General features: G+C 37.8%; 1 protein-coding gene across 1 annotated transcript in view; it reads left to right on the top strand.

The window, feature by feature from the left end:
* The first annotated feature begins 12,776 nt into the window (after positions 1-12,776).
* The window catches only part of trpc5b (transient receptor potential cation channel, subfamily C, member 5b), a 41,093-nt gene continuing 31,923 nt past the window's right edge, over positions 12,777-21,946 (top strand). The window contains exon 1 of the mRNA XM_026195413.1: positions 12,777-13,206. The gene's annotated coding sequence lies outside the window, so the exon portion shown is untranslated. The remainder of the gene's footprint in view (positions 13,207-21,946) is intronic.

Raw genomic sequence — 21,946 nt, 5'->3', positions numbered from 1 at the left:
AAAAACATCTCAATAATCCACAAGTAATCCACAGATCTCCAGTCAATCATTTTATGTCTTGTAAAACAAAACACTGTTTGGGCTCTCATTCTGATGGCACCCATTCACTGCAGAGAATCCATTGGCAAGCAATCTTTTCCCACAAACAAACAGACTAAAAACTTGGATAGCCTTAGTTTGAATACATTTTCTGCATTTTTTTTATTTTTATTTTTGGGGGTGAACTAAAAGCAAATACAGAAACGTCAAGATACATTAAAATAATGTGAAAGGGTTCAAATGTTCTTCAAATAATTAAATCTCTTCTGTCCAACCACCTGCTCCACTTTTGCCAAATCTTTCTCGTTCTACATTTTTTTTCCTCATCAAATATCCTGTTTCACTTTGTAATAAGATTATGCAAGCAAAATGGTCTTCGAAAGGCAACCTAGAAAAACAAAACAAAAGCCTATTATTCCTGGCGCCCAGCACAGTTATACATAGAAAATACAACCCAGCTAGATGCTAACTCTAAAAGGTTTGTTGTCATAATCTACACAGGAAAAGTTTGCATGGGCCTACCTTACAAGTTTCTCAAATCTCATCACCCTCCAACATTAGCTTTATTAATATCATGAAGTCTGCTACGTAATATATTGACGAGAGCATAAAGTATGCCAGCACTTGACCAATTATTTGTGGAGGGCTCTTTTTCGCTCCATAATTGTCTGGCAGACTCATATCTGGATAAGATTTAATGCCCTGATACTTTGTAAAATCCTTCACTTAAAAGTCAGGAGAGCTTATTAATAGCATGTCACTCCAGGCTGCAATTTTTAGGTCAAAGACAGATTTGAAGAGAAATAATTGATGCGACCTGCTATAAAATGTTAAATCTACCGCATAAGCCACACTGTTGCTGTTGTGCAGTGGAGATGTGCGTTCTGTATGGGTGCCGGTGTGCAGCCCTGCCCCTGTCATCACCTCGTCTGATTGCCTCAGTCTGGACTCATCCACTCATTCCCAAGAGGCTTTGCACATACACTCTCCCTGCAAATACAGAATGAATCAGCAGGGTGCAATCACAAACTTTAGGATCTCTTTTTTGATCAAACATGCAGGCCTGATGCTGAGAATTAATGTACAGACACACTGAAGGAAATGCATCGATTGATACACATTGTGCTGTGATCTGATCATCAGTATTGGTGTTGAGTTGCCTGTGGTGTGGGTTAATGATGCTCTGCCAGCACTGGAGATCAATTAAAGCTAATGAGGTGATGCGTTCCTGCACCAGCCCCAAACAGAAAAATAAAGCTCAGCTCGCCTTTTTGTTTAGTTCTGACACATTAAAGATACACTTCCATGTAAGGTGTAAGGACTTGATGGAGCACATTTCTTGATATTTAAAAAAAACATGGTTCAAATTAGATTTTTCCTTACATTCATTTCATATTATTTATAGTGGTTAATGGTTATGTATTTCCATTAGATTTTTGAGAATTTGAGTTTTTTTTTTTTTTGCAAACTTAATGCTAAATTAATTTTGTAATCCCTTTTGTTATATGATGCCGTACAGAGAAAAACATTTATTAGTGAATTGATTATAATTAATAATGTTTGCAATTGTTTCAGGCATTTAAAGGGCCGAGTGCAACTGGCAGTGAAAGGTCAGGACATCTCGTCGGCTGCCTGGTTAAGCAGCCCAGGAATATGAACAGCACAAAGCAACCTAAGATGCTTCTGACTCCAAAGCAGGAGGTGGCAGGCGAGTCGCGACATGCGATGGGAGCACAGACCACCTTTTAGATTGATGTATGCAATGGTCGCATTGTTGTCCGTGTGGACTAATACATGCTCGCCTCGTAAGCACCCTTTGAGACAGATCAAGGCAAGCTGCACCACCAGCAACTCAAGGCAGTTGATGTGCCAGTGCAGTCGGGGCCCCGTCCAAACCCCTGAAACTGCAAGTCCATAGTACGTGGCCCCCCAGCCGGTGGTTGAGGCATCTGTGTGGACCACATCATGTCTGGAGGCCTGGTCTATGGGCACTCCTGCCAGGAGAATTGCAAGGGCAGGACCTTGTACTGATATGCCTGCCCTTCAAACGCAAATTGTATGAATGTGGTGTGGAAGGATTGACACATGGAAGTGCGCGTCCAAGTCGATCGCTGCAAACCAATCTTGGAGATGAATGCACCTTAAGATGCACTTCTGTGTGAGCATCTTGAACGGGAGCCTTTGAAGGTCCCGGTTCAAAACACGCAGATCTAACATGGGTCTCAACCTACTGCCTTTCTTGAGTACTTAAAATAGGGGCTGTGAAACCCCATCCTCATATTGGCTGGGGGAACCAGCTATATTGCATCCTTCACCAGCAGGACTCCGATCTCTGCACACAAGACAGGAGCATCTGGTGCTTTTACTTAAGTGAAGTGGACGCCCCTGAACCTAGGAGGGCACCGGGCAAACTGAATCGCATAGCTGAGCCTGACAGTCTGAAGAAGCCATCAAGACAAGCTGGGTAGCACTAGCCAGGCTCCCAGATGCCGCGCACAATGGAACTACAGGTGTACCCGCAGTGGGGGCAGGGAAGTAGAACACAGGGACCCGGCCCGGGTGTTTCATTGCCGGTCCGAGGCGTGGTCTGAGTGTGTGTAACTCTGACCTGCGTTCAAGCAGAGGGTGCTCGGGTAGTCTGTTAGTTCATCCTCCCAATCCGCCCACTGCTGCTCACTGGCGAGAGACAAGGGTGAGTGTGATACGACACTGGATCCTCCACAACCCCCTGTCCCCTTTGGAGGAAATTGCTCTTTTGTTGAGTAAAGAAACAAAAAATTCTCCATCTCTTGGTCACCCCACTCAGGGCTGCTTGCTCTTGCGCTTGCCACCAGGTTTGGTGGGGGTCTTCCCGCATGTCAGCCAGACACAGCCAGAGATGGCACTCCTGGACCACCATAGTGGATATCACATGACCCAGAGACTGCGCCGTAACCTTCGTCACTTGTAGCGTGAGGTCCGTTGTGGTACGGAGTTCTTTGAGAACCTCCGGGTCATGACCACCCTCGTGCAAGTCCCTCAGTGCCTTAGCCTGGGGCACTTGCAACAACGTCATAGCATGTAAGGCGGAGGCAGTTTCTTCATAGGCTGTATAAGCACTGCCAATCAGAGCCAACGAATACCTATAGGCCAGGGAAGGAAGCAACGGTTTGCCCCGCCAAATGGTATCTGCATTTGGACACAATTGCATCGCAACCGACCACTCCACCTGGGGGACTCCCGTGTATCCCCTTGCTGCACCACCATCATTTGGTCCAGCCTGCTCTCTCGACAGTTCCACTGGTTTCAAAGTGCTGGTAGACGGAGGGCTTCCCCTTGTAGGGGAAATTCTCACCTTCACAGTAAGACCAGTCCGGCCAGTGACAGAAATAGGACGCCCCCGACTACTGCCAGAGAGAACCACAGATCTAGGCACGGGCACTCCGCTCCTTTGCAGGAAACGAAGTCTGGTCCAAAAAACCGAGATGGTCTTCCTCCCGCAATGGGAGCATGATTCGTCCAAGAAAGCCAAGCATGCTTAATGCCCAGACACGTGAGAAGTGCCATACTACCAACACAAGAGCCCTTGAAGAGTGTGCTTGACTCATCTTGCATCACGCTGTGATCATAATTAAAAAGATACATCAATCATTGAGCATCTTCCAGAAAGTTCTACAGAGACCAACTGCACCAGAAAACATCAGATCTTTGATGCAGATCATAAGTTAGTTTTTCCAGAGTAGAGGGTAGCGACCTGACTCATCCACATATTAACTGAGGGTATCTGAGGAGTTGAACATAGTAGTTATGCACATTTTTTATTTAAATAAATACAAAAGTTCAGTACACTTTCTTTGTCATATTCAAGGCACAGACCAGCTTTGCAGTTCAGAAGGTGAACATTTGGGGAAAAAGTATTTTCAATAGTCTTTTGAATAATCATGTGGATGTCTATCCAGCAACCTTTGATTTTTATCACAATCCCAAAACACATGCATCACTGAGCCAATGTCCGGCCTACATTTGAAACATAATTGAGAAGAATTGGGCAATATTTTATGAAGGTAAAGTCCTGTGAATGAATTTATAATTTTGTCCGTGGGACGAAATTGAGACACCTTTGGGGAAAACACATGCACAAACAAGACCACATATGACGCATAACAGTCTAGGAAAGCATCTAGAATATTCAATCCCAGTCCACATGAATTAGATCTGTCAAGAAACCAACTTTGCATGTGTTTGATTTGTGCAGACCAAAAACATAACTGAAAATTAGGGAGCAAAGCCCCAACTAGTTCCCCTTGATTTCTTCAAAATAGACAATTTGAATCTAGGTTTTTTGTGATTCCAAATGTACTTTGAAATTGAAGAATGAATCCTTGTTAAAAGATCTGTACTTAAGTGACATGGCAAATTTCAGAACAAAAAAAAATCAATCTCTGAAGAATATTCATATTATGACATTAATCCTGCCAAAAAAATAAAAAATAATAATCATTTGAAAGAATCGAACAATCTGATAAATTCTGTAATTTCAGTAATTTACTGCGGATGGTTGGCTTTATAAAAACTGACCAAATTAGGCTTGACATTGATTCCCATATATTGAAATCCTGAAAGTGCTAAATTAAAAGGGGATTTTGTAATGGCTTCAGAGGGAACGTGCAAATAGAAAGCTTGATATTTGTTAAAATGAATCTTATATTCTGAGAAATTACTTTATTTTTCAATTACAGCAAGATTTGCGGTCTCATGATATTTGAGATAGAGCAGAGCATCGTCTGCATGAAGGGATATACGATGTTCCTCTAGACCTATTTTAAAACCAAGTATATTAGAGTTAGTTCTCACAGCAACAGCCAGTGGTTCGATAACCAAAGAGAATAACAATGGCTAGAGTGGGTAGCCTTGACGACAGCCTCAGCTTATTGAAAATCTGTCAGACAACACTCGGTTAGTGTTAACTTGAGGATTAGGGTTAGAGTATAAAAGTTAAACCAAACCATTCCACCCTATCAAATGCCTTTTCGCCATCGAGATATACAGTGAAGGCAGATTCCTTGGTAACATTTAAATGATCTTTAATATTCAACACTCGAGTCTACAAATATTATCATTGCCATATCAGAACTTCACGAAACCTGTCTGATCTGGGTTGACGATGTAAGGCAAAACAGTTTCGAACCGCTGAGCTAAAGATTTAGCTATAATTTTATAATCCACATTGAGTAAACTAGTTGGGCGATAAGAAGAACAATTCAATGGGTCTTTGTCTTTTTCAGAAGCAAGCTGATGACCACCAATGAATAGGATTAAGGGATAGAATAGGCATAGAATTTGAATCTAAAGTACTATTTATTGCTTGCTTTAAAATTGGACAAAGCTCTGGCCAGAACTCCTTATAAAACAAGTAAATCATGAAACAAACACGAAAAACCCTCCCCCCAAGACCCCATCTTCAAATGATGAGGCACAGATGATATCAATAAATCACAAAACAACACAAGAAGCCTTAAAACAGCCGATACCATAATACCACTAAATTATACGGCCCCGTCACGGCCCGCGCCACAAACATAAAACAGTAATAGATGAAACCATTGGCATAATAATTGTTAAAATAAATAAACGTTTGAAATAAAAAATAAAGAACTACCCTTTCATACCAGCCCCGTATACGGGATATTTGTAACCTTACAAACCTACAAGGGTATATTGTACCGTTATATGTCCAATGGAATCATCAGTTTTTTTCCTCGGAAAATCAAGGTGCAGATCTCAAATAAAAGTCAAAGTTAATCATCCAGAGATCATCTACCATCACCTTCAAGCTGGTCATTTGCCCTTCAGTAGTTGCTGCTGAATTTTCAACAAATGAAATCTTCTGTACGGCTTCATCCCAGCGAGTTTCAGCGCCCGTTACTCTCTCGATGAAGGCACTGAATGAATTCTGAAGGCAATACACACAATTGGATATCCCCTCCAGACTGCTAGTAATTCCATCGAGGTGTGGTCTGTTGGCCTTTATTTCTGATAATATCAGTGAAATTTCCAGGTGAGATTCGGCTGCGTTAACTTTAGCATCAGCCAAAGGCGCGTTGTGAGTAGTGTTCTTTAGCCTTCTGTGAGCATGTCGAGCCAAAAATAGGAAAAACTTTATCAGAAGGTGTGTCTGACATAATTATAAGTCCGTTCAACAAAATGGTAACACTTTTATTTTTAGAGTCCACTTTAGACACTCTACTAGCAGTAAGTAACTTTGCAACTACATGTCAACTAGCAGTTAAAAGAGGATTAGTAGACTGTCTGCTAAACATCTTCTAACACTTTCTTTGTCAACTTAAACTAAGCCTAAACCTACCCCTAACACTAACCCTAAATCTACCCTAACCGTCTACTCTAAGAGTTAGTAGACATGTAGTTGCAAATTTCTGAGATTTAGTTGATATGTAGTTACAAAGTTACTTATAGTCAGTTGAATGTCTAAAGTGGACTATCAAAATAAAGTGTAACCAACAAAATAAATTGAGAAATCGGAGAAGATAAATGTTTATTATTTGAAAATTGTAGCAGATCAAAGAACTCAAAGAACCATCTCACTCTGGATCACGTGACTCCCCTCTAACATTCCGATTTTAAGTGGAACCAAGAAATATGTCTCTTTAAATGCAAATGAGCTGCAGCTCCACGCCCCTTTTTCAGAACAGGGCTGTGCATTTACAGCGCGTTCCTCAGATACTCTGCTAAAAAAAAAAAATACAGTTTGATTTTGATTATAATGAAATCATGCATTTTAAACCATATTAGTTTAAATTTATGATAGAGCTATATGGTTTTCTGAGTGCGCATATCCGAAGCATGCACACTTTCTGTGTGTGCGGCTGTCACACGGCATGCGAGTACTAAATGAAGTTCTCTTTCGCATCTTATTGCGCTTAAACTGCCAAACCTACACAAGTTTATGTTAAAACTCTCACATGAGTTACAAAAACAGTTGGTCATGTCCAGGGCCAGAGTGGGACTCATTTTCAGCGCAGACGTTTCATGCCTTGCGGGACACTTAAATTCATGAATGACTATATTTAAAGAATGTAATTAAAACCTCAGTATATAAGTCTGCAATAGTTCACTGTTCTCTACAGCCTTGCAGTTCATTTATTTTTCTAGAGCTTTTGTTTTGATGTAAAAATCTTAAGAAATGGAATGTAATGGTACATTTTAGGAAATTACGCAACAGAATAAGGGACACTCAAAATATTTGTACTGTAACATAATGTATGTCTGCTTGCAGTTAAAAAGTTCCCAGAAAAAAATATAAAATAAAATGATACAATTGTTTTGCTTAACATATTAATGTACAGTTATTCTAAAAGTAATTTTAATGCCATACAAAACTGTCATCAGTAAATTGTAGTCTACCGTTATAGAATGTGACTGCACAAGTATAGTGTATTCATTTAGAAGGTGAAAACACTGTGGGGAAAAAAGTATTATTTAAAGGGGGGGTGAAATGCTATTTCATGCATACTGAGTTTTTTACACTGTTAAAGAGTTGGATTCCCATGCTAAACATGGACAAAGTTTCAAAAATTAAGTTGTACGTTTGAAGGAGTATTTCTGTTCCAAAAATACTCCTTCCGGTTTGCCACAAGTTTCGGAAAGTTTTTTTCGAGTATGGCTCTGTGTGACATTAGATGGAGCGGAATTTCCTTATATGGGTCCTAAGGGCACTTCTGCCGGAAGAGCGCGCGCTCCTGTATAGCAGAGCACTGAGAGCAGAGGCATTCACTGATCAGAGCGAGAGCGTCCCGAAATGTCACAAAAGAAGTGTGTTTTTGGTTGCCAGGGCAAGACAACCCTGCACAGATTACCAAAGAAAAAACAGCATTAAGGGACCAGTGGATGGAGTTTATTTTTACAGAGCATCGACGGAGTTGTGCAAGTGTTTTTGTTTGTTCCCTGCATTTCGAAGATGCTTGTTTTACAAACAAGGCCCAGTTTGACACCGGATTTGCACATCGTTTATTTCTTAAGGATGGTGCAATCCCAACGAAAAAGGATCACGATCGTGTGTTGGAACCGCAGGCGGTGAGTAAAACTGCTTCAAATATCTCTGCTTCCTTGTTAGTGCGTCCGCCTCCCATCGGAGACCCGGGATCGAGCCCCGCTCTCAACGCAAAAGCCTACTGGCGCGCGTGATTTTTTCCGGGAAAAATCGGTACAGACTATCTTTCTCTTATGAATATAATAAAACTAAAGACTTTTTGGAGTTATGAAGGATGCAGTACTACTCTATAGGTACTCAAGATTAACAGGATATTGAGTGAAAACGAGCATTTCACCCCCCCTTTAAACCATTCTGTGCTTGCACAGTCCAGCGTTCCAGTATATTGTTACAGTTTCTCTGTCTGTCCTTTTCCTTCTGATGGTGTCTCCTCTGCGTTGAGATTTTTGTTCCAGCGGCAGCATGATTCCACAATCTGACAAGTCTTCAGCTGCAAAAGTAAAGATTTCCCGAGTGTCTGTGACAGACTAAGCCAATTGTCTCAATGTGTGGCCTGTGCCAGAATTCTAGCTCTGTCGCAGCTGGACACAGTCTCTCATGTCTTGATTTCTCACAGGTAATCTCTAGCTATTTAAATTTGCTTTTGGGATTCAATTCACTATTTTGCTCCATTGTTACGTGCATGGCAGCAAGAGAGTAGTGTTAAAGTTTTAGGTAAGCTTAGGGATCTTGCAGAGGTTTTTCTTGCCACTGTCAGCTTTGGATTCTTCACAGAGGGTTTGTGAGGCGCAATAAAAAATTTTGTGAAGCTGCTTTGGAAGGATTTGTATTGTGTGAAGTTCTATACACATACTTATGAAATCAGTTTTAATGCATTTAAAATAAGACATTTAACCTGATAAATGTCACCGTCCCGTATACGGGACGCCTAAATTTACTTCAATATATTACAATTATATCCTAATCTAATCATGACAAACTATATATCGTTGGAAAGGTCTAAGACTCCTAAATAGATATTTGACCACGTTTTGTTGTTAAAAAATTATGAAGGAACAGTAAAAGATTAATTTATAAAAAGAGTTCACCTCAAAACATATACATCATAACTGGAGTTCTGACCTTTGTTACAAAAAATCTATTCCGCTTCCTTTTTCCCTATCACATATTTTAGTAATCATCATAAATTATATATCATTTGAAAGCTTATATACTCCAAATTCATCTTATGAAAACCATTTTGAAATCGAACACTGCGTTAACATGGAAATCGTACTTTAAAATCTTTTAGCGTGGTCCTCCCCCTTAGTGGGAGGGGTCATATTCCAAATATATTACGGTCTTTTAGAATCAAAACTTTTCATAATCTTGACAAAATACATATCGTTGGAAAGGTCTGAGAATTAAGATTCCATATTTGGTGTTTATTTTGTCATAGACATAATATTGAGAGAGAAATTTATACATTTGTGACAAACAAATGCATCCAAAAAATTCAATGGAGTTTCAATGGCCCCCGGTGGCTTTTTGTGGAATAACGCCTAAACAAAATTGCATATGAACCTACATTTTTTTCATATCAACTTCAAATTTGGAACACAACTTATTTAGACATATGGCTTTAATTTTATAGCAATTTTGGATTCAAACATATTTTATTAAATATTTATTTTATATAAAATATAATAAAAATAAAATAATAAACGTATTTACATTAAATTTAAACTTCTATAACTTTTTTATGCTTTCATTTCTTAAAATGATTTCACTTCTGCAATAATCTGCAGATTGTCTTCTTTAAAAAGAGACCAACCTTTGGTCTGTATTCAAAAGCGTTTATGATTTATAACAATTTAAGTGTGAATAGTGTACTTTCACGTCTATGTTCAAAAATGGGGGTGACAGTTAAAAGGTTAATGTCTTATTTCAACTGCTAATTATATGAATCAACAAATGCAACTCTGTCCCATGCAGCATACAGTACATGCAGCTTAAAGCATCATAGGCATGTTTCCAACATATGAAGGAATATTTCTACGGCCTTCTTAGATGCTGAATTCTAAAAGAGTGTAGCATGTATTTTCCACGGAAAATATAATCCTATTATGTAGCACAACAGAAAACCAAAATTTATTCAGCAAGGATGCATTAAATTGACCAGAAGTGGCATAAAACACAACACAGTTTCTACAGAAATATGCAGCAAAACTGTTTTCTACATTGATAATAATAAAAATGTATCTTGTGCAGCAAATCATCATATTAGAGTGATTTATGAAGGATCTTGTGACACTGAAGACTGGAGTAATGATGCAGAAAAAAAAGAATATATATATATATATATATATATATATATATATATATATATATATATATATATATATATATATATAGCACCCCAACGATTATCTAGAAGGTACTTTGAATGGAGATCAAGTGATTCGAGCTAACTCAATAGAAAAAAAAGTGAAGAATAAGAAGAAATTTAAATATCATCTATTGTAAACACTGTAATTATTGTGTGTGAAGGACTGTTTACTGCTGTCGAAAGCTCATCCATTATACATGCCATAGCCCATGGCCATAGCAGACATGATGAATAACCCACCAGGGATTACAACACTGAGGTTATTATAGCAACTCTGAAGAGTACTGATTTCTTCAATAAATGTTTGATAAGATAACTGGACACCGGAAACATTACATAATTACACTGTATTAGTAAGAGGAAAGAAATTCACTCTGAAATGTTCATTATGCAAGTCTGCTTATTAGTGGTGCACCATTAAACCAGATGAACCCATTAGTGTGCTGATCCAACAGAAACAGTCATTCAGCCATCATAAATGCAATTCAGAGCGAATGAGAATCATCAAAATTATTTTTGTTGCTGTTATTGTTGTTTCATTTAAGTAACTTTGTCTCCTAAAATTCTGTAGGAGCAATACAGTTACACAAATGAGACAGTTTGTGTAAGAGTGCAGAGTTTTTATGAATGCATTAATTGGATAATAAATTATTGAATTGCAGGAGACTTTGCTCTGCTTTTAATCACACTGCTTTTCTATAAGAAAGATCTGTAGAGATTTTGACATGATTGTAGAGAAAAAACTGGCATCATAATCAACATACTAAATCATAATAAACATACCCACTGCTTCTGGAGAACACGTGATAAATCAAATCAGTATGTTCTAATATTAGCTCAATTCCAGGTCTGAAGAACGTTCTGCACATGCAAAATTCATGTATTCTTTATTGAAGGGGCAGTTGAAACAGGATCAAATATTTTGGAAGGAATATTTTGGCAGTACATTTAGCAGAGATGCAAATAGTCTGGTCAACTGTGTGAAGCTTAATGCAAGCAAAATGTAACAGACTGAACTATAAATAGGATGAATGAAAACAAATGTTAACAATTTTCAAGTTAAACTTTACATGCTAGTATCTGATAGTATGCGTGTCCTCATTCATATCCATTAGATTTAAACTGGTTAAACTGATTTTAAAGGAAACTGAATGGAATTTTGTGTTACACGAGTTATTATTGATTACATTGACATTATATTGATACAATTATTATTAATAATAGTACTTACTATGCGGTTTGGCATTGGTTAGTTAAAGATTTTGTCCTTTTCCCTCATTGTTTGTTGAACCCTGTTATACTGTAAGATTTCCCTATAAAAATGACCTAGATCAACTTAAAGCAAGCTTTTCTTAATTCAGGGATGAGTATTTTATCACATTTAGGGTAAATCCAAAAAATATGATAATGCAATGATTCATATCTAGTTTGTTTGCTAGTAAGTGCCTTGAACAAGCACTCACAGGGCCCTATTTTAACAATCTGCAAAGTGTAAAGCTCACGGTGCAGGTGCACTCAGGGCGTGTCCAAATCCACATTTGCTATTTTAACGACAGAAAAACGGTTGGCGCGCCAAACATATTTATTTATTTAGCCTACAAAAAAAGTGTTATGCATCGCAATCCTTTAATTTTTTTAATTTGGCAGACTGAAACTAGCAAACACACTTGCGCTGCACCTTGCGTCGCATTGCGCCAGGTGTATGATAGGGCCCAAAATGTCTTGGTGAAACAGAAGTAGTGACATATTAAAATGTACATCCAAGTGTAAAATGTAGGATGGAGACTTGGTTCAATCCACCTGTTGTCGATTGGATTTTTTGATGTGAGTTTGTTGATTGTGGCGGGGTGGGTTAAGGGGGCAAAATGAATGGAGAAGTCTGGCATATGTTGCTGACATTTTGGCCAGGTCAACACTGACTTTAAAACAGCTGAACCGATGACTGATGGCCAGATGGCCAGTGAACGAACTCTGGCTGTGATTTCTAAATGCTCATGTTGAGATCTACCAAACTGATACTCACTGTGAATGTTTAGAGCGCCACTAAGCACCACACGCCTGTCTGGTTCTCCAGCTGAACACCTGTATTCGTCCTGTCATTCCCAGCCAGGAAAATGAAGAAGAACACTCAAGAGAGAAACCTCAAACACCACACTAATGTCAGGGGAGGAACTGAACAGTGCTGGTACTTCTGTAAGACAAGGAACAGACATGCAGGATTTGAGATGACAACAAGCTCAAAAACAACCTGGAGAAAGAGAATGGAGAAGGGGAATGGGGGGATGCTTCGAGAGGGAGGTAGGGAGGGGGGTTGGAGGGAGGGATGGAGACAGAGAGAGGAGGGTGAGGTGGAAAAGGAAGAGAGGGGAAAAAACAGGAGACAGAACAGACAGCCAGAGCAGCACAGAAACAGACAGAGGTAGAGCAGGGGCAGGAGACGCCACACTCCATCCAGCAACCATGACAACTGAGGCAAGCGCATACCAAGCCAGCGTACCCTCACGCCACCGATAATACTGACAGCAGGGACGACTGCAGGACACGCTGGGACACTGCAAACCTGGAATGGTTTAACTGATTTTGCTCTTTTGTTCAGCTCCTTTCACCTGGGGTCAATTCATCAGGGTGGGCTGAACCCGGATCAAAGCGAACAGCTGGAGCCTTTTCCACTGCGACCCATCAATGGAGTCCCTGAGGTGGGTTTAATAGCGCTCAATGGTTCTCCTCCGGAGCAAACGACCTGCCGGCAGACTTGTCTTGAAAACCGCCTGTAAGACAGAAGGGACGAAACATGTAAGCCAAATGACACAGGGTGAGTGCACTGTCCAGATCTTGCATGTGGAAAATGTTTAATCGCTTGGAAAGGGCTACGAATTTGTAATATCTTGCAGAAGGTGCAGTGGGATCATGGAGAAAAAAAAAACAAAAAAACAATATGCATATTAAATGTATTCGGTAAATATATACCTTTGTAAACTGATTTTTTCAAAGACTAGTATGTCCTCATTCAGAATTTGGTTAAGTAATCTAAGGTTAAGGATATATATACATATATATATATATATACATATATATATATATATATACATATATATATATATATATATATATATATATATATATATATATATATATATATATATATATATATATATAAACATTTTAGTGTGGGGGCCGTCTGTGACAATCAACAGGTTATTAAGGCTTTAATGAATCTCCCACAGCGATGCTCGATGGCTTGTCCTCAGGAAACTGTACCATGTGTCCCCATGATTTGCTACTGATATAATTAACAGGACGCTGAATTTAGCCACAATCATTAACAGATTGAACTCTAATTAAGGTGCATTGCAAAGGAAAGGTAAACAATTTTATTTATATTTGTTTTATGGGAATATTAGACTTTTTGCAAGTCTTCATTCATAACAAATTGGTTAAATAAAAGGTAAAGGACATTTGAAAATAATTTTGGGTTGCACTTTATTTTAAGGTGTCATTGTTACAGTGTAGTTACGCAAATAAGAAATAAGTAACAACAAGTACTTACTGTAGGGTTAAGTGTTGGTTAGTTGCTTTAAATTATGCATAATCTACTGTCAATGCTTTACTGTATATGTAACAAGGACAGATGTTGTTATAAGGACACAAATAATGTGCTTTCTACAGCTTCTGAGAAAATTAAGAGCTTGTTAAGCTCAATAAGCAATATTTGGTAAGACTTTATTTTAAGAAATCCTTTTTACACGGTACATGTATTTATTATTGTAATAACAATAACAAATAGCCCTAAGACAAACCCTTACCATATAGTAAGTACATGTAGTTAATTAATATTACTCAGTACTTAAATGTATAATTACACAGTAACAAAGACAATTTAAGAAAGAGTATAACCCAATATTTTTTTAAGACCACAAAAAAATGTACAAAATTTGAAATGTTATAGAGCTGGCACAAAACAGGAATGTTGTAAAAGATACATTTAATAAATAAAATGCAATAATAATAATAATAATAATTTTATTAATTATAATTTTTATGATAGTTTTTGGTTCAATGTTCATTCAAACTAATGAATCCTTAGTCTTTTACAAAGAAAAAATTGATTCAAAATGCAACAAATCTCATACATTACACTAGAAATATTGTTTTGAAATGTTTAAAATGTACTTGTTAAGCCATATCTATTTATATATATATATAAATAAGGCAATAAGGGAAGTGAGGAAAACATCTAGATCTTTTGACAGCATTGAAAAGATAATAGTCCATAAGCATACGAGAAGATATGAAGATTCTTGAGTAATACAGTATGAAGGCTACAGGCACGTTGCACTGATGGTCACAGCTGTACTTTGATGTACTTCTGATGTCTGTTTTCAGGTTTCAGGCTCAGATCAACCGGTGTGTAAATAACATGAAATTTCAAGGTTGCTTTCACTCATTATGTAACACCGTGTGGGTCAGCGTCTTTACTGTTAATTTCTGAACACAGACTATTTTTGTCTGCTCGTTTCACTTGACTCTTCAGCAAGAATAAGCTAGTGCTGAAATAAGCTGTTCTCTATATGAAAGGTTTCCATGAATATCTCACAAATGTGAAACTGTAACACAGCAACAAGGTGCGAGTAAAATGCTCAATTACCACTTAATGTGTGCTTGATAATTGGCTCATTAAAGTAAACAGTGCATGCATGTTGCTTAACAGTGTGCATTCAAATTATTGAGCAAATTTTTCGTAACCGAACCGGAAATTGTGTCCCAGTTTACCCATTATAATGAGGGAGACTCGGTCCACCCTAAACCATGACTCGACTATGAATTCAAAAGACAGCTCTGAACAAATATTATTTATTGCCATGTTCAGAATGGAATATTACTGTACTGAATGCTGAACAGTATGTACTGTATACAATGTGTTTAAAATGTTAAATCAGAACTATAAAATTCCCCATATTGTTATGAAATGACAGTGAAGTTCAGTTAACATTCATTTAATTTTAATTCAAACATGATTAATATTTTAACACTGGAAATTAAAGGTTGATTTCAGCACATTCCATTAAGGGACATAGTTTCTTCAGTGTGCTCTACATTGGTTAAAGGGGGGCTACGATGGTGTTTCGTGTATTCAGAGTTGTTCACAGGGTTAAAGAGATGGATTCTCATGCTAAACATGGCCAAAGTAAAAAATAAAATAATAATTTGGACGAAGCTGTTTTTTTTGTCAATCGTGGATCTAATGACGTAGAACTCCTTATATGAGCATTTCTCTCGGAAAAGTGTGTCCGCACCTACGTTGACTTAGAGGAGAAGTCATCGGCAGCGCTGCATAGGATTTGTTCGAGAATGTCTCCAAATAAGTGTGTTTTTGGATGCGAGGGAAAGTTTACCGTGTTCAGCTTCCCCAAGAACCCAGCGCTACATGAACAGTGGATGCAGTTTGTTTTTCCGGGGCAGCAACGGAGTGTAGCAAGTACGTTTGTGTGTTTTCGTCATTTCAGTGACGGCATGCCTCCAGGAGCTCTGCTTTTTCCGGAGAGAATCGGAAAGCTGTATTTTTCTTTTATAAATATGATAAAACGAAATACTTTTTTGGAGATATGAAGGATGCAGTACTACTCTATAGTTACTCAAGATTAAGATGAGATTATGTGATTATGTGCCCTTTAAATCACATTTATACAGATAGTTGCATACTAGGCACAGTATACATACGGCATGCCTCAAATTCAGCATGAATAGTATTGCTGTAGGCCATTCTGAATACAGTCCTTTGTCTTTGTGTTCACTGTAGTCACATTAGTGAAAAAGCCTCTGTAATTATGTAGCACTGTGATGATAATGGTACTGATGACAAATAGACTAGTGGTACTGTAATGCCTCCTGGGATCATATTGTCCGTTTAGGAATATGTAAGCCCAAAACTGATCCTGTTGCACATTATCACAGAACATCCATCTGACATCACCTCACTACATCCTCCGAAACCAGTCTGGCTAATGACCCTGTTCTTTGGTGAGAACCATATATGGGGCTCTTGTTAATATGAGTCACTTTAAGAAAGAGGTGTTCAGGTTTTACACAGACAAGCCCTCTCGTCTGGTGTCACTGATGCTCTGTGGAAAACAGCAGCGAAGGGATTGTGACGCAGGTCGGCTCTGTAGAGTACAGTGAACACTACAGTGAGAGAGGGAAAGAGAGAGAGAGAGAGAGAGAGAGGAAAAAGATTTTTGTGCTGTGGAATTGCTAACTGGCTTCCCCACGCTCTAGTAAACAGCTGCCTGTGCCTAATTAGCGTTTCGAACTGAATATCTGCACTGTGTGTGGGCTCCAGTCTCAAAAACACTCTCACTGTTATGGCCAGCTGACGCTTTTACCAAATACAGACTGCCTTGATGCTGTCTGACCGTGGCTTCCTTTCTTTACCCTGCAAGCACCACAATTCCTGACAAAGCCCAGCCCAGCTATACTTCATTTTCCACCATCTGTTGAGCACAAAACCTTTCAAAGTGCACTCCATTGATGCATTTAGTGGATCTTTTGTTTTAAGTTCTCAGATCAGCGTCATTTGACTTGAAAAGGAAGGTCCACTAGCAGGGTTGCCAAGTCTACGAAACAAAACCAACCCAGCTACTATTCAAAAACTAGCTCAAAACTTGCCCAATCGATTTTTTTTTTCTGCAGTTTTCCACTTCGTTGATTTGAATGTACAACAGAGCCAGCCAACGAATGGCTTTACATGTTAAATAGAATTGTCCATTCATGCCTATCTGGTCATCCAGTGTACCCTCCAATCACAATGCAATCCAATACAATTGTGGCATGTAATTTGTCTTTTCACTACAAAATGTGACAAGCTTTATAACCAATCACAGCCAATGAAAAGAGCTCCTCTCTCTGCAAATGTTGCCTCACACTCACAAATTCAAAAAACGACATAATCAAATTAATATTAATTTAAGCATTATTAAAAATTTCTGTGACAATTTTTGTCATTGAATGCACTTGTTTGTACACACGTGCTTAATTTTCTTGCTTAGTTTAATTTATTTTAAAGATCCCTTTCATTGTGGTTATTAAAGTCAGTAAACCTGATTAAAACTTTATACATTGCATATATTTAGTACCTTATATTTTCATTTTCATTGGACCCACTGTATGTTCTTGTACTCAACTGTCCGTGACGTTGCAGAAATAGAAACTCTTCCAAAAATAGATTCCTGTCACCCATTGCGTATCCCCGTCGCGACTGGTTAAGAGACCCAGAGGACCTCATATTGCCAAGTTTGCCAGTTGTCCTTTCCATTTCTTAGCTTGTCCCAGCTTCTAAAGGAACACTGTGAGCAGAATTTGGAAAAACCTGCTGCGTGTGATGGTCTTGGCCAGTTCTCATTTCCAATCAGTTTCACTTCACTGCTGAAATAGCCATGGTTTGGAAACTATTAACTCTGCAACCCTTATTTAAAGTTTGTGATTCGATAGAATCTAACTCTTGTAGCCCTCGCTCTATCCTAAAAGTGCTTGTTAAAAAACTTGCCACCCATTGTATCCAGTACATGTTGTTCAGATCTCTCACAGAGTTAACATATTTTTTTTCAGTCTGTACTAGGTCAGTTCAATAACATGCCACACGGTTTCAGCAATTTACCTTCCATGGTCACACTTTTCTCCAATTCTCAGAATTAATTATTAACTATTACTTTTGCCTTAATGAATTCCTTATTTGCTTCATATTAATAGTTAGCAAAGAAGTTGTTATGTTTAAGTATGGGGAAGGATTAAAGAATGCAGAATAAAGCATTAATAAGTGCTTTATGACTACTAATACACAGCTAGCAATACCCTAGTAAAAAACTAATTTATTTAAAATACATTTATTTCATACTATACTAAGCATAGTTGAATATCGATATATTTTTGCACCATATTACAAAATGGCTATACATAGATGACGTGTAAATGTGATCCAATTTATGTGACAATCAAACTACAAGAAAAGAGTAAAACCAAGCTACTTTTTCCTTAAAGGGGTCATATGATGCGATTTCAATTGTCCCTTTCTCTTTAGAGTGTTTCACAAGCTCTTGTAAAAGACTAAAGTCTCAAATCCAATTAGATATTCTTTATAAAAGTTTAGACTCGTCGACGCCCTCCTTAAACGGCTCATTCAAACACGCCCCACATGTCTATGTCACTGTGTGGGAAGATTTGCATAACACCACACAAATGTTCACGCAAAAAAAAATAAGGCCATTCCTCACTCAAGCCCCCAGCTGTTTCTTACTCTTGGCAAATACAGTCTGGCGCTTCTGACTCATGGTATGTAAGTAGGTTTACATATGTAAAGAATTTGCCACTGATGATTCAAATGCGAGTTTTGAGCAGTGTAGAACAGCACTTGTTGTGCGTCATTTCTCCGATCACAAATGCAGTCATGGTTTTATGTTTACGTATCGCGTTATGCAACGCAACGTGTGAAAACACAGTATAAGTCATTATAATCAGTAATTATGTTCCCACTGGATGCAACAACTGCTTTGTTTGTAATGTTTTTTTTTTTATTGTTTTTGTCCTGTCATGACGGTGTTTTCACCAGGACACGACATAATAGTATATGTTGAGGGGCGTAACATTTGTGTCAGACGCTTGAAACATTTGGCCAATCACAACACACTGGATAGCTGGCCAATCAGAGCACAACCTACTTTTCAGAATGACAAGCCTTGTAAAAATCAACACGTTTCAAAAGGCGGGGCATAGAGGAGAACAATAATGTCAATATGTGGAAAATAATGTGTTTTTTTTTTTTACCTTAAACCGCATAAACACATTGCATTACACCAAATGCACAAAATAATGTTCTTTTTAGCAACATCATATGACCCCTTTAAACTATATGTCAATCATTCTCTCTTACATATCCCAAACTAAGCCACATCTATATGACAAACTATTAAATTATTTAAGTTTTACAATTAGCTATACTGTATGTGCTCCTAAAGGGACAACATTTTTACATAATTTAAATGGTTATATTCTCCAAGTCTATAAAGTAGTGCCCAATGTGCTATGAAGGACTAATATGAAGGACTTTATCATATAATCTCGTTCACTTACATGATCTTGTGCACTCTGAAATCGGGTGCAAAAAGCTTTGAATCCTGTCGCTCTAAAAGCTTTCACATGCTCAAGTATGGACATTTTTAACAACTTTTTTTTTCTTTTTGTTTTTTTTATCATTGCTTTTCCCTTAAAGATATATTCTGGGTTTAATATAAATTTAGTATAATGTAATTTGTGGCAAAAAAAACAAAAAAACAAAAAACAATGTGAAGGGTATGATTTCATAAATCATTTATTCCTAATTCATTCTTCTGCTAAAACATTCATATTATATAAGATGTTAAGCTGTTTAAGGTCTTTTTATTTTAGGCTTTAATGCTTATAGTGTTCTCAAGGCAATACAATTGTAGAATTGGATTTAACATTACTGTGGCTCAAGTGGTAGAGCATTGTGTTAGCAGCGCAAGGTTGTGGGTTCGATTCCCAGGGAATGCATGTTAGATAAAAAATGTTAGGCTGAATGCACTGTAAGTCACTTTGGATAAAAGTGTCTGCTAAATGCATATAAATAAATTGTAAGTGCATCAATATAACCATGATGATTCCTTTCATAACTTGGTATTTTGACATAGATATTTGAAAAACCATTTATGTTCCCACTACATTTTAACCAAAATGATATGAAAAAAGCAAGCTTTTCTGTGTATACTCATTCTTTGATCTCTTGTCAGCGATATATGATTCAGGCCAGTGGAGGAAACCTGAGTGCTGTAGAAGCCATTAATCTCAACATTTATAATCTCCAAATCACTGCTCCACTGCAGTAAACTAGCAAGAAGCGAGACGGAGGGAAAAAACACACAGCTGCTATGGGAGATCAGTGTGAACTTAAATATGTGTTCACACTAAATGCCAGCAGATGCTCATGGAACACAATCAATGAATCCAATCCCTCTGGGATGTTTCTTTGAGCTTGCACGTTGCTTCTCTGGCTCTCTCTCTCTGTCAAGTTCTGGCATTCCATCGCAATGTCAGAATCTAAGTGCTAGGCTAGTTCTTCTTTTAAAAACAGCTCAGCTTCCATTTATAGCTGGAGGCAGAGGTCTGTATTGCCCACCAGAGATTTCAGCTTTTGCTGTTTGTTTTTAATGAGTAATTCCTAGTTCTTGAAATATGCAGCAACAATATCCATCTCTTACTCCCTCTATAAACACACACATTGTTAGTGCTCTGTTTTCACAAAATCATTGTTACTTAAAGTAAACTTACTATTGACAGTAAGTAAACATTTAGTTCAATTAAACTTACTTTAGATTGTAGAGCATTCAACAGATGGCAATAAACTTTCAAGAACGTCCTTCGTTGTGAAATTAAAGGAAATAAAAAAATATGGTTAAACTGAATAGAAATCAAAAGTATCAGAAACAGTATCAAAACACAAGATAAAGCATCAAAGACAATACAAGTGGAAACCAATACGCTACAGCATTCTGTAGTAATTGCAAATGGTTTAGAGTCATTTGACAAACACCCACATACAATGAATTCAATAATTGAGCCTCGCAAACACAAAGGCATGGATCACCTTCTCACAATCTTTAAAAGAAAGAAATGGTTTAGCCTTCGCCACTAATTATAAATGACAAAAATAACAGATTTAATGAATGAATTTATCTGTTTATCAAATTTGAGAGTATTATCAAATAATACTCCTAGATTTTCGACCACAGTTTTACAAAAAGGAGTCAACTCACCCTAAATTTGACAGTTCAGGTGCATTAGGACTTCCAAACCAAACAAGTTCTGTCTTACTCTCATAAAAATTTAAGACGTTAGCTGACATCCAGGCTTTAACATCCTTCAAACAATTCACAAGGAGCAGAGCATTTATATGATTTTTCCTCAAAGGCAAATAAATGTACGTATCATCTGCATAAAAATGATAGGTAAAAATTTATAAAGTAAAGAAAATAGGGGCAAAAATGGATCCTTGTGGAACACCACACATCAACAGAGCAGAAGATGAAAATGCCTGACCTGAATTGACAGAGAAACTTCTATTCGATAGGTATGATCTTAACCACTTTAGATCAAGAGCGGTACCCTGAATACCTGCCACTTCCTCAAAGCGTGAAACAAGGATCCCACGATCAATCACATCGAAAGCTGCAGTGAGATCTAAGAGAGTAAGAACCACAGAATAAATTATCATTAAGCACTTTTAACAACCCAGAATGAAAGGTCTCTAACACAAAACTTTTGATCCAAAAAAACTCTGTATTTGACTAAGAACAGTCTTCTCTAAAACCTTAGATAAAAACTGAAGTTTTAAAATCGGTCTAAAATTGGACAGAACAGAACAGAACAATTTGAACAGAACAGAAATTTGGCTTTTTAAGAAGTGGCTGGACAAAAGCATGATTCAGTGACAACGTCATCAAACCAGAATACAGGCTATCATTAAAAAAAGAAAGAATACTTGGGCC

The sequence above is a fragment of the Carassius auratus genome, chromosome 21 (assembly GCF_003368295.1).
Source record: "Carassius auratus strain Wakin chromosome 21, ASM336829v1, whole genome shotgun sequence".
NCBI classification, from domain to species: Eukaryota; Metazoa; Chordata; class Actinopteri; order Cypriniformes; family Cyprinidae; genus Carassius; species Carassius auratus.
This window is presented reverse-complemented; position numbering and strand designations above follow the sequence as displayed.